A 13,822-nucleotide genomic window follows, 5' to 3' on the forward strand; every position below is an offset into this window, starting at 1 on the left:
TCAAGGACGCTGCCAGGAAAACCTGAAGACAAAGTGTGACCGTTAAACCTTTTGTTGAGATCTTAGAAATATCAAAGATGGCGCCTCTGAATACCCAAATCGCCATCTCTAGCCCAGGCTCTGACGATCTGCACTTGGGTGCCCCACGGGGCCTCGAAGTTTGCACTTCCCAGCTGAGCTAGCATTCGTCCACCCACACTTGGGACTCCTCTCCGGCTCCCCAAAGGCAAACCACCCCAAAAATATAGAATGGGTTTTTCCACAGCTCACCACTCTCTACGGATGCTCTCCTATAAAATTCCTTATTTTGGCTCTTACCACTCACTCCTCCTTCACACACGCTGCATATCATCGGTAAAGAACGCCTTGGGATCCCTCACACTTAGGCTTTCTCTCACCTCTCAACCTCATGTGGCTGCTACCTCTAACTAGAATACTTCCCTTCCCCATCCCTCTGCTGGCATTCTCTCGCCCTTCCTTTGGGCTCTCCCGAGTCCCCCAGACTCGGTGAGCTATCCCCGCTATGTGTTCCTGCGGTGTGGGCAATGGGGAATGGAAGGTGAGGGGCGATGGGGGATACAGCGCTTTGAGAAGATAGAGTCCTGGTCATTAGGAAGAGCCGCTGTGCAGAAAGTCCATGGTTCAGATTTACCTTGAGACCCGACTCTGTGACTACTGGAAAGGAACAACTTGGTCAGGGTCCAAGGCAGCTGAGTCATGGTCCAAGCTGAGTCCTGAACATCCCTCGGATCACCAGCCATATCTATCCTAAGGGACAATGACCAAAGCCCGAGACTACTCTGCCTTTATACTTTCCATAAATAGGATGCTTTACTTTTTTTTTTTTTTTAAGATTTTATTTATTTATTTGACAGAGAGAGATCGTAAGTAGGCAGAGAGGCAGGCAGAGAGAGAAAGGGAAGCAGGCTCCCCGCTGAGCAGAGAGCCCGATGCAGGGCTCGATCTCAGGACCCTGAGATCATGACCTGAGCCGAAGGCAGAAGCTTAACCCACTGAGCCACCCAGGTGCCCCTGCTTTACTTTTTTTAAGAGCCTGGACTAAGAGGAGTTAATTCCATTGGCCCCTAGAGGTGGCATCCCAATAGCATTGTTGACTCTCTCCCAGAGTTCAGTTCTTCAGGGAGAAGGGCCGACAGGAACTGGGCAGCTCTAACCCTGATCTGGAGGGCAGGAATTGCTTGCTCAGCCACTGGTTTATGTGTGGCCCCAGATAATTCACTCTTCCTCCCTTGGTAGTCCTTTATTCACCTGTAAAATGGGTATAATAGTTTTTACCTACCTCAGAGGTGTGTTGGGAGGTATAATTAGTGGTGGTTAGAATACTTTGAGAGGCACAGATGAAAGGTCTTATATAAGTACACATGATTATTATGACTAATGGTATTTTTCTTCTTCGAACACGCGGGGAGACAGCCCTCTTAATTTGAGCTGCGTCTTCAGCTCCCCATTCAGATAAGAGACAGCACACCCTCTGGGCTGGCCACACAGCAAAGCTTTAATCCTTTGGAAATCTACAGACATACTAAAAGTGATTTGAATCTTTCTCTTATCCACCCTCTTTTGACATTCCTTTAACATGACCTGACTTGAAAAGTGGCAGTTTTCTGTATCGTGAATAACCTGTTTAATCCAGAGCATTTCACCAAGTGTAAAGGAAGGAGAGAAAAATGCTCATTGTGGTTCATAGGCACTGACTAACCCAGCATGGGCTCAAACTTTTCCCAGACTGCAGAGAAAACCCAGACATCTGTGTGCCAACAAGGGACCAATTTCCGAAGATGGGAACCAAAGTGACTTATGAGGGGGCTGCACTAAGATCCTGTTTGGTCTTGGGGTTTCTGGGATTTGGGACCCCTGCAAGAAAAGCCTTCCTTTGTAGCTCCCACCCAACCCCTCCAGCCCCATCTTGGAGAGCATAACATTTAATGCAGCCTGCAATGAGGTTTTTGGCCCAAAACGTACCTCCAGAAAGGAAAAAGAGTCAATAATCTTGGAACAAACTAAGAGCTATAATCATAGAAGAAAAATAGCTTTAGTTTGGAAATTAAATCAAGCTCAGTCCTCCGAGTTTATGGCTTTCTGCTGTAAGCACCATTACTATGTATTATTGTCACTTGCCAGATGAAGCTATGAGGATACAAATCTTCCTCCATGAAATTTATGGGCCTCGAGGCTGTCATCTCAGCCCTGGTACCTCTCCACTCCTTTTGCAGCGTCTAAGAGGTTGGTTTTCGGTGGCCGGTCTTTATGTACCTTCCTGATGAGCTTTGAACACAGCTTCCCAGTGGGTATAATATATATATATATTTTAATAATATGGGTTTTGACAGTTCTCCCCTCAACAGCCTGAGCTGATCTTGCCCCAGTTCTTGAAGAAAAAAAAAATCCAGATGGCTAAAGGATATCCAGAGCTTGCCATGCCCATGAGAAAATGGGCTCTCCCAAGCCTTCCCCAAGGGGTAGTGTGATGTGGGAAGTGGGGTGGGCCAAAGTGGAGTTTCGAGTTCCCTGCTTCTTACCAAGTGGTGATCTTGGTTGATCAACCTGAATTAGAGACTGAACTTCTATTTTCTTCTCTGTAAAATTAAACTTTCCCCTGTGGGTTGTTGTCATGATTAAATGAATATATGAGGGGTATTTTATGGGAGGTGCTGAGTAAAGGTTGATATGTTTCCTTTTCTCCTTCAGTTGAAGCAAGGACATGTTCTGTATGTAGCCCCAGAAAGAGCCAACGGTACCTGCTGTCTATAGGCTTGTAGCCATGTCACGTAGCAGGTAAGAGCCAGAAAGTCTGGGTTTCAGTCCTGGCTCTGTTACTTACTCATTATGTGGCTTAATGCAGGTCACTTAACCCCTCTGAGCCTCAGTTTCTCCATTTTAATAAAAGTGTTAATAGTATCTCAGACCAAAGCATTTCTTTGCTTGTCATTTCTTTGATACTTATATTTGATGGTTTGAACTTCATGTCTGGACCAACCAAATCTTCCAGTCTTTTGCTTCCTTGTGCCTGCTCTGCCCTGAGTGATCCTTGCACCCTGTCAGGGTGACTGGAGCATGGCTGGGTGGAGATGGAGGCCATGAGCCCCCCAGTTGTATTCTGTGACCCATTCTGTACATGGTGGTGGTTACCAGTGTGGAGTCCAGGTCAGTTACACCCCCACTGAGTCTGGGTTCTGTTACTTCCTGTTGGTGACCTTGGGAAACGACTTTTTCTCTAAATCCTCCCTTACCTCATCTGTAAAAAAGGACTAATGATATCTAATATTTGCTTCAGAGGATTGTGGTGAACTTTAATACTGGCTAATAGTTATTGAGCATTTAATCTGTGCTGGGCATGGGTTAAGTGCTTCAGGTGAGTTTCCTCATTTAGTTCTCACAACCTTGTGAGACCGATACTATTACTGTCATTCCCATTTTACAGATGAGGAAAACTGAGGCTCCAAGAGTAATCCATCTTGTTGAAGGCCACTTAGCTATTATGTAACAAAAGTGGATTAACACCCACATCTTTCTAATTCCAAAGGTAACCTCTTCGCCAGAAAATGAGATACTGAGAGTGTAGCTTGTGGTCAAAATAAGCCACTTAACTGTGGTAAACAGAATATATGGTATGGTGAGATCAACAATTCTTTAGCTTTTGGGGACGACCAAATGCCCTGAGGACAGAAGCCAGAGACTCGCCTCAGTCCCTGCCACTCTTTCTTGCTGTATCTGCTCTCCCAGTGATTGTCCTACTCTCTCTGGAAAGGGAGAAGGCCACCATACATCAACATAGCTGCTTCCTTGTCAAGACTGTACCTGGCTATCTTGCTGAGGGCTGAATAAAAGTAAAGAAGTAAAGCAAAATGGCTCATTGATCGGATGCGACTAGAGAGGCGATTGTGTGAGGCTTGGCTGGAAGGGATAGAGGTAGAGTACAATCAATGGTTAATATTGAGTCTTCCACTCACTGCCAATGGAATGAGGTTGGTCCTAATGAATGTTTGTAAAGGGTCTTTGAAATTTCTGAGATAAAAGGCCATGTCCCATTTTTCAAGGAGCTTTGCTGGTTCTCATTGATCTGTTTGTCTGCTATTGGGGATAGAGGGCAATTAAATCATCAAATTTAATTTGATGAACATCAAAGCCATGTTACACCACCCTGCATCCTCACCACCTCCGTGCCCTGGCTATGATGTCTGTTTTCATTAATGAACACGGGACTCACCTGGCTTTCCTTACTGACTGGTTTTCTTCATCAACCCCTCTTCTATTAATTGGGGATGTTGTTGTGAGGTGCCATGAATATTTATGTGGGGAATGTAGGAGGGATGGGGGTAGCAAAAGGGAGAGGAGTGGAGCATTCTTCTTTTCCTCTTTTGCATGGTAGGGTGAAGCTCTCCATTGCCCTTACTTTGCCTCTGAGTTGTCAGGCCACCTGGCATTTCCACCTTGTAGGATTTCAGATAAGATGCTATGTGCGGTCAATCGAGTGGGGTGGCTGGACTGGTTGGGTGTACTGATGTGGGGCTACAGGGGATCTGGGCCTGCTTGGGGAGACTATGAAATCATTTCTGAACCTTCCCCAGAAGGTCTATCCCTCCAGCCAACCTGATAAACTATTCACGTGAAGGACATCCTATTGTGGGCGCAGAGTCCCAGATTTTAAATCAGAAGACTTGGGTGTAAATAATGGCTCAGCTAATTGCAAATATGTGTGTAAACTGACCACCCTTCCAAATCGTGCTTTGTTCACTCAGTGATGAGGGTATATTCATCTCTGTTTCCACGTGCGGTTTGGGGGATCCACGGGTTAATGAATGTAAATGGCAAGAGGGTGTTGGGAAAGGGATTTGTGAATCATGTAAGAGGTTTAGAGGACTCACCAACATGCCAGGGCACCAGTGGGTAAGAAACCAGTGCCTAGAATAATAGGCGGTGTATGATAGCTGCTCAAACATTATTTGACAGTGTGTAATGGAATGTGATATGCAGATGCCTTCTGGGTATCATGGGAGCTTTTATTTACTGGGCTCAAAAACATACCTTGAAGTGTAGGAACTCAGATCCATTAAAAATAAACACAGGAAGCTCTCGATTGCTCAACAGAGAACTTAAAAAATACTACATTGTGTCTTACAGATTACAAACCCAGTGTTGTTCTTAGTAATTTCAAAATAAATGAGTGGGTCAGTAATTAAACTCTTATCTCCCAGCTTCAAATGTGCTCTTCTTTACAGGAGTCACCCCTTATCTGTGGTTTTATCTCCACAGTCTCAGTTACCCCAGGTCAACCGTGTTCAGGAAACAGAAGGTCAGTAGATGTCTCAAGCTAGGTCACAAGGCCTCTGTCATTCACCTCATCTCATCTCCTCACGTAGGCATTTCATCATCTCACATCACCTCAAGAAGAAAGGTGAGCATAATACACTATGATATTTTGAGAAAGAAAGCGAGAAAATATTCACATTACTTTTGTTACACTGTATTGTTATCATTGTTCTATCTTATTAAGAGCTGTTGTTAATCTCTTACTGTGCCTAATTTATAAATTAAATTTTGTCATTGGTATGTATGTATAGAAAAAAAAAAACAGTAGATAGAGTTTGGTACTATCTGCCATTTCAGACATCCACCGGGTGTCTTGGAACATATGCCCCACGGACAAGGGGGCACTCTTGTACTGAATCACCTTTCTCTTTTGCTGGCTGTTCCTGGGTAGCACCAGTAGGTAGTGCTAGAGGAAGGCTGGAAGAGGGAAAATGGACATGGACATGACCCTGTCCTTTTGCTTCTGGTGCTTCCCAGCATGACCCCAGCAACGTTGCATCTTTACCATGGTGGGGCCAAGTTAGTCCAATAGCAGCAGGTGAATCCAACTGGCAGTTTTCCCAACATCTGTAGAATCAGCCTCTTGGCACAACTCTTCCCTGCCTGACATGGGCCAGTAGGGCCAGGAGGCTACTGCCTCTTCCTCCGAGGTCGGGACCCCAGTCTCATCAGGTCTTTCCTCCCAAGTTTCTAGGTATTACTAATTCCAACCACTTCCATTTGTTTCCCCAGGCCTAGGGGTGGGAACTACTTCCTGTACCTGCTACCTCAGTGATAGCTTAGACTTTTCTTTTTGCCCTTTCAATTCTTCCAAACCTAGCTAACCACTCTTTGCATTAAATTTTCTCTTTCCAAATAACTGCTGTGGTAGTTGGTGTGGTATGGACTGCATTCTGACAGGTACTCTTGAGTCTTGTAAACTCCTGAGAGCTCTGATGAGAAGTTCCTCCCTTTGTAGGGGCTGCTGGGTCCTCTCTGGATAGTCACCTTTCTGGAAGGGGGGCACAGGGCGCAGTAGCAGTTAGATATGAAGAGGCACTGCTTGTTCCAGAACATTTGGAGTGGTCTAGGGGTCATATCTGCAGTGGAAGATGGAATTATAAATATCTCTTTCCTGGCGTTTAGCACTTTTTCTCTCAGATTTTTAAAATAAAATTCTGGGGCACCTGGGTGGCTCAGTGGGTTAAGCCTCTGCCTCCGGCTCTGGTCATGATGTCAGGGTCCTGGGATCAAGTCCCGCATCGGGCTCTCTGCACAGTGGGGAGCCTGTTCTTTCTCTCTCTGTGCCTGACTCTCTGCCTACTTGTGATGTCTCTTTGTAGAATAAAGAAAGAAAAATCTTTAAAAAAATAAAATAAAATAAAATTCTGGAAGAGACGTTAAGGACCACTTATCTCAATGTCTTCATCTTATAGGTGAAGAAACTGAGGTAAGTTGATATTTGCTTGAGTTCGGTTAATTAAAGCCATTGTCTGGAGTGGAACTCCTATCTTTGATGCTTATCCTGTGCATCTGTACTAGATTATGTCATACTTAGAAACTCACATTGGCCAGTTCCAAATCAGTTGGGTCTCAGGCACATGTGGCCATCTAGGGTGGTTGTACTTTCTAGGGTGATAACGCGAGGATGGCTCTTCAGGGTTGCACTAAGATGTGGGCCTTGTATCCTCTCTGGAAGCCTCACATCTTGGATGCCATGGAGAAATGATATTATGATAATTGGAGGGAAAATAAGTTTGCTTTGCTGGCTTCTTGCCTTCTAAACATTGAAGTCCCCAAGCCTCAGGCTTTGAACCTATTCTTTACCTATACTCACTTTTAGGTGATCTCACTTTGTTCTTACTTTAAGTTCATTCTGTACTCCAGATTTATGTCTTTAATCCTGACCTTTCCCCTACTTTCCAGACGCATAACCAACTGCCTATGTATCATCTCCCCAGGGATGCTGGTAAGAAACTCAGTCTTGCCATGCCTGAAACCAGACTTTTCATCTCTCCCCCCACCCCACCCCACCAGTTCCTTCAGAGTTCTCCATCCTGTAAATGGTACCACAACTCACTTTGCTGCTCATGTCAAAAAGTTTTGATTTTTCTCTTCTTCATTTCTACATATAATTCTCCGCAAACTCTGTGGATTCTACCTTCAAAATGTATTCAAGGGTGCCTGGATGGCTTGGTCAGTTAAGCGTCTGACTCTTGATTTCTGCTCAGGTCATGATCTCGGGGTTCTGGGATCAAGTTCTGTGTTGGGCTCTGTGCTCAGTGGGGGGTTTGCTTGGGATTCTCCCTCTTTCTTCCTCTGCCCTTCCCCCTGCTCACACACATGCTCTCTCTCTAAAATACATAAATACATCTTTAAATATATATCCAGAATCTAACTTCTCATTTCCTCAGTTGCTCTACTCTACCCTTACCAAGGCCACTTTCTAGTCTAACTGGTTTCATGTTCCCACTCTTCTTATCTCTCATTCTATTCACATAACAGCCAGACCCAACTTTTGAAACTTCAAATCAGAAAACTAGAAACACACACACAGTGAACCCTATGATTACTTCAGCTTGTTGTCTAGAATTGCTATGGTGCAGCAGGGAGAATCCAAGCAGAACATGGTAACCTTGCTGAGCCAAGGAGAAATTCGAGTTTGGAGGGGCCAAGGTGGCTAAAATTGGCAAAGCAGAGTAATGAAGAGGAGCCGCACAGAGGAAGAAATCTTTCTAAGCATCCCTTTGAGTCTGTTGCTGAGTACCAAACTGTGTATGCATAGGATAAACCGCCAGGAGACCAGACAGAGAATGCCTAGATCCTAGAAATTGAAAAATTCCCAGTGCTTATGGCTAGAAAGCTGGAAGATATTTGTGTTCTAATCAGTTGAGGGGTTGTTCTAGTGAATTCCTAGAGCATTCAGTAAAAACCTCAAAGGGCTAGTGCCGTATTTATAGGGCTAAACTAATCCTAAAGTGAAGACTACTTGAGACCTGCACAAGCCAAACTTAAAAACAAGGCTCAAAAGGATCAAGCTGAACTCCAGGTAATTTACCTACCTGACCAGAAAAAAAATCGAGTACTTTTTAAGAACAAGATGTGACACTCAATAATATAAAATTTATAATGTCTAGCTTCCCAACAAGAATGACTAGACATTACAAGACATAGGAAAATGTGACTATAGCTGTTGATGTTTTAGGTTTTTTGCATTTGCTGCTCTCTCAGCCTAGAACTCTCTTTCCTCAGATGTCCGTGTAACACCCCAGTTCATTTAAGTATCTGTTCAGTTATTACCTCCTAAGGGAAAGCTTCCCTGATACACAAAATTGTCCTTACCTGTCGACCTCAGTTCCCTCATCCTGTTTTTATTTTTTATTTATATTCACAGCATTTGATCATTAGATTATATGTGTCTCTGATATGTCTTTGCTTTGACATGTCTTATATAAACTATTTATTCAGTCAAAATGAATTGATAAAATTGAAAGAATTGATATTCAATGAATTGAATTCAATATCAATGACTGGATATTAAAATTGAATGAATATGATAAAATAGGTTAACTCCCTTTGGGTAAGGCTAAACATGGTTACTTTCATTTCCAGTAGATGCCAGCAAGATTTTTCTGTATATAAACACTAGTCTGAATTTACCTAGTTATCTCATCAAATTTACATAACCTTACAAAGTTAATATTATATGTATTTATAGATGCTTTTGATTTTTTTAAAAAATACTTATTGAGCACCTACTATATCTATCTCTCTCTCTTGTATGTAGGTATTGTCTCTGTCAGCAGAAGGTGCACAGTCTGGTAAGCCAGAGTCAGGCCTACTACCCTGAAACCTTACATTTGTACAAGTAAATGTCTTGTATAACTGTGGTGCAGCAAGTTATTATGAACCTAACCTTAGGACCAGTGACAGGATCTTACAGGGTTCTTATCCTGGTCATAAAATTATGTGGAAAGGAGAAAACCCTCATTTCTGGGCTTCCCTGACCTAGCAAATTCCTCCCTCCCTGCAGGCTGGTGAGACTCCTGAAATTTGGGCACTCCCTGTGGGAATCAAGGAATGTCCCTCACCATTTGCATCATTATGTACCCTTGATTTTGTGTGTAAATTTTTTTTTTTTTTTTTTTTTTTTTTTTTTACTGAATTAATCTCTTCCTGTAAAATTCTACTTTCTGGCTCACTTCAAGTAATAGCATCCCCAGTCAACTCCTTCCTCACCCATGCTTCTAGTCAGTTACTGTGTTCTGGGACCCTGAGGTCTCTTAAATCTCTCCATTTCTCTCCAACCCACTGCCACTGCCCTAGTTCAGACTGTCATCTTCTTTAGTCTGGGAAACTGCAACCTCTTATTCCTCTCCCTCATCTCCTGCCTCTGGTGTTGGTCCTTACAATCAGTTCTTGAAAACTGATCACCTCATTTTCCCTTCTTACAGCAATTCTCTCTTCGGAATAACACCTGAAGTCCTTGGCACCGTAGAGCAGAGGATGGCATTCCATTGTGCGTGTTCCATGCATCACCAGCTGGCTAAAGTGCTGGAAAACCAGATTAAAAGCACCACTCTTTGAGTCTGAGTTGCCATTCTTTCTGGTCCTCGAACCTGGTCTCCCTCCCATGGTCTGGCCAAACAGAACAGCCTAGAGGGGAAGAATGCCAGGCAAACAATGGTAGTTAAGTGCCATCATAAAAGCCAACACTGAGTGTTCTGCGGGAAGCAGAGAAATAAATGCTTGAGGGGCGCTTGGGTGGTTTAATAGGTCAAGTGTCCAACTCTTGATCTCAGCTCAGGTCTTGATGTCAGGGTCGTGAGTTCAAGCCCTGTGTTGGGTTCCATGCTGGGTGTGGAGCCTCCTTAAAAAAAAAAAAAAAAAAAAAAAGAAATAGATGCCTGACTATGCAATGAGTGGCACGGGGAGGTTGAAGGAATTGATGCTTATATTGAATCTTAAGGAATGTGTTGGGAGTTTTGCAGGTGATCAAGGTGAGAGAGGGCCTTCTAGGCTGGGCATGTGGCATGGCAGAGGTGAAGAAGTGTCACATGGTAAAAGGTTTGATACATCCTGTGCATGAATCTGCACATATCCTGACAGAGGAATCACTGATGGTTTTAGAATCATGCTGAAAGATGACTTGGCAAAATTGTATGGGATGGTAGGTGAGGACTGGAGGCAAGAATCCAGTTGAGTTGAGAGACTACCGCAGGCATCTAGGGAAGAGATCATGAGGGTGCGGAAATAACACCTCTAGCTCCCATTGATTCAAAACTTACTATGTTCCACGCACATAGTAAGTTCCCATTTTATCTCGTTTTACCCTAACAACCGTCCTATGAAGCAGGGACAGAGGGAGTTTGCCCAGGTCCCACAGTCAGTAGCAAAGCTGAGCTGAAAACCCAGGTAATGGCCCCAGAGTTCACGTTCCACATCACAGGGATGGACTCTTAGGATATTAAGTAATTAAGGGATATGTTCCCATTTTCCTCCCAGAACAGTCTGGCTCAGAGCGCTTGATTTGGCTTGTGGGAGTGTCACCAGAGGCCAACCCATCTTCCCCTGGGCACAGAGGCCATGAGTCAGGCCATCTGAGCTGACAGCTGGGCCGGTTTTGGGTTTCCCCTGAGTTTTGCTTTGCTTTGTTTCTGCCTCATCACACCAAGCCACTGGGTTTGAATTATGAGAGTTTCTGTGTCAGGCTTGTGCCCGCAGATGCGTGACAAATGTGCTCTCAAAGTTGGAAGGGATGTTCCCTGGGGGCTGAGTGTAGGGTACATGTGGCTCATCAGAAGGGCCCAGAATGACAGCATTCAAGATTTCCTGCCAGCTTCTAGAAGGCAAAGCAAATGTCTATTTTCCGCGAAGAACTACAAGAGAAGGGAATGAGTTACCAGCACTGCAGCTCGCCAACGAGGTCGGTTTTAAAGATCAAAATGGCAAAAACTGTTGAAGTTTGTATTTCCCAGATCATTTCTGTCTCATAGAGATATGAGTTAATTTTAGGCTTTAAAATGAAATACACTTACCATCTATTAGTGATGACTGTATCATCATGCGTCTTTTGCCAAAATAGACCTGTTTCTGCTCCATTGGCAGCTGGCTGACACAGAAGTAAAGAAAGCAGGAAACTTGCTCCTTGAGAATCTCTGTGTCTGCGAAAATTCCAGCAGCTCTGGTGTCCCAGCTGGCTTACAGGCCTTCTTAATGTGACAGCATTCCCCAAGGGGCCTTGAGCCTGCTAGACTCTCTGTCTTGCAGCCCAAGTCCTCTGCTCCAGTCCACACTAAATAACCAAAAATATTTAAACATTTAAACAAAAGTTAAATTTTTAAAATTTCAAAATTTTCATTGGCTGCCTTTTCATTGTGTTTAAATCTGCAAATCTCAAAGAGTCACTCCTTCACTTCTAGTAAGTCTCTCACCAAAGCCACCTCCTCCGAGAGGTCTTCCTGACCACGGAGTACAAATACCAATGTTCCTTTGCCCTGCCCACACCATTATTCCCTAACCCAGTTGCCGTGCTTATTTTTCTCCATGACACTTAACAGCACCTGATAAGCCCATTGTTTTCCATCTATTTCTTCTTACTTACAAAGTTCCATGAGAGCAGGAACTTTCATTTTGTTCATTCATCTATCCTCAGTATCTAGAAGAGTTCTTGGCACATAGTAGATGCTCAACAAATATTTATGGACTGACTAAATAAATAACTCCCAGCTGACTTCTAATTACATTAGTCTCACATATTCTGAGTCCACGCTGACCTTTAAGCTGCGTATGTGCTCAAAAGCTTTCCATCTCATTCATTCCTTTACTGTACCTTCCTGGTTGGTACATGTTTGCTGTTACAGCACTCCTGACATGTGGCAGAATTTTCTTTGATTCTGAGAATCATTTCCATTGTCAAAGGCTTTAGCCATTAGAATGTACAACATGATACTTTCCTTATCATTTGTAAACTTCTTCTTCTTCTTTTTTTTTTTTTTGAATCTCTGCCCTTGTTTCCATTGAAGGATGCTCCTTTCCTTAATAATCTTAGCAAAGGCTTTAAATTCCCAGGACAAGGGAAATAAAAGCAAAAATAAACTATTGGGACTTCATAAAAATAAAAAGCTTCTGCACAGTGAAGGAAATAATCAACAGAACTAAAAGGCAGCCTACAGAGGGAGAAGATATTTACTAATGACATATCTGATGAAGGGTTAGTATCCAAAATATATAAAGAACTTATAAAGCTCGACACCCAAAGAACAAATAATCCAATTAAGAAATGGGCAGAAGACATGAACAGACATTTCTCCGAAGAAGACATCCAGATGGCCAACAGCAGACATGAAAAGATGTTCATCACTTACCATCAGGGAAATATGCAAATCAAAACTACACACCTGTCAGAATGGCTAAAATCAACAATACAAGAAACAAGAGGTGTTGGTGAGAATGTGGAGGAAAAGGACCCTCCTGCATGGTTAGTGGGAATGCAAACTGGTGCAGCCACTCTAGAAAACAGTATGGATGTTCCTCAAACAGTTAAAAATAGAACTACCTTAAGATCCAGTAATTGAGCTACTGAGTATTTAACCCCAAAAATACAAGAACAGTAATTTAAAGGGATCCATGCACCCTTGTTCTTATAGCAGTATTATTTACAATAGCCAAGATATGGAAGCAGTCCAAATGTCCATCAATTGATGAATGAATAAAGAAGATGTGAAATAAATATATATATATAATATTATTTAGCCATAATAAAGAATGACATCGGGGCACCTGGGTGGCTCAGTGGGTTAAAGCCTCTGCCTTTGGCTCAGGTCATGATCCCAGGGTCCTGGGATCGAGCCCCGCATTGGGCTCTGCTCAGCGGGGAGCCTGCTTCCCCACACCCCCACCCCCACCTCTCTGCCTACTTGTGATCTCTGTCAAATAAATAAATAAAATCTTAAAAAAAAAAAGAATGACATCTTGCTATTTGCAATAACATGGATGGAGCTAGAGAGTATAATGTTAAGTGAAATAAGTCAATCAGAGAAGGGCAAATACTATATAATTTTAGTCACATGTGGAAGATAAGAAACAAAACAAATGAGCAAAGGGGGACAAAAGAGAGGCAGATGCAGAAACAGACTCTTAACTATGGAGAACAACTGATGGTCACCAGGGGGGAGGCAGGTGGGGAGATGGGTGAAATAGGGGATGGGGATTAAGGAGGGCACTTGTGATGAGCACCAGGGGACGTATGGAATTGTTGAATCTCTATGTTGTACCCCCGAAACTAAGGTAACACTGTATGTTAATTAAGTGGAATTTAAGTAAAAACTTAAAAAGCCAGAAAAAGCCCCCCAAACTATCTGAACATAGCATTGTGCCCTAACAATATGTAAAAGGGCAAAATGACTGTTTATACCACCACATGCCGGTCAAGGGCATTTTGGCTCCACAGTTCAACTTCGTTTTTTATTGACGTTTGTACATCACAAGTTCACCAAGAGCAGAGCTTCTC

The sequence above is a fragment of the Martes martes genome (genome assembly GCF_963455335.1).
Source record: "Martes martes genome assembly, chromosome: 10".
NCBI lineage: Eukaryota > Metazoa > Chordata > Mammalia > Carnivora > Mustelidae > Martes > Martes martes.